The sequence below is a fragment of the Lucilia cuprina genome, chromosome 3 (genome assembly GCF_022045245.1).
Source record: "Lucilia cuprina isolate Lc7/37 chromosome 3, ASM2204524v1, whole genome shotgun sequence".
Taxonomy (NCBI): domain Eukaryota; kingdom Metazoa; phylum Arthropoda; class Insecta; order Diptera; family Calliphoridae; genus Lucilia; species Lucilia cuprina.
The window spans coordinates 31,606,385-31,606,852 of NC_060951.1; positions in this window are offsets into that span (position 1 = coordinate 31,606,385).

The following is a 468-nucleotide window of genomic DNA, read 5'->3' on the forward strand; positions in this document are numbered from 1 at the left end:
AGTGCCCGAAGGCAGTTCTGTTAAACTAACATGTCGGTAAGTTCAAACCACAATTATTACGGCATTTATGTAAGTTTAACATAAGTATACACACATCAACCACAATTACTGTAATTGATTTGCCATTTAATTAGTTAATAATATTTGACAATTAACACGTTGCCAGTACTTATATGATAGCGAAACTAAACGAGTTTTATGACCACAATTTATAAGTACATTAAAGCGTTAATTAAGTATTTAATTAGCTCAATAGTTTAATTGAAATCATTAAACATTTAAATGTAACACTTAAAAGGTAGAAAAGTTCAAGAATTAATATAGAATAGAAAAATCTTAAATTCTGAAAGTCCAGAGCAAACTATAATCTATAGTCTAGTCTATAGTCTAGTCTATAGTCTAGTCTATAGTCTAGTCTATAGTCTAGTCTATAGTCTAGTCTATAGTCTAGTCTATAGTCTAGTCTAT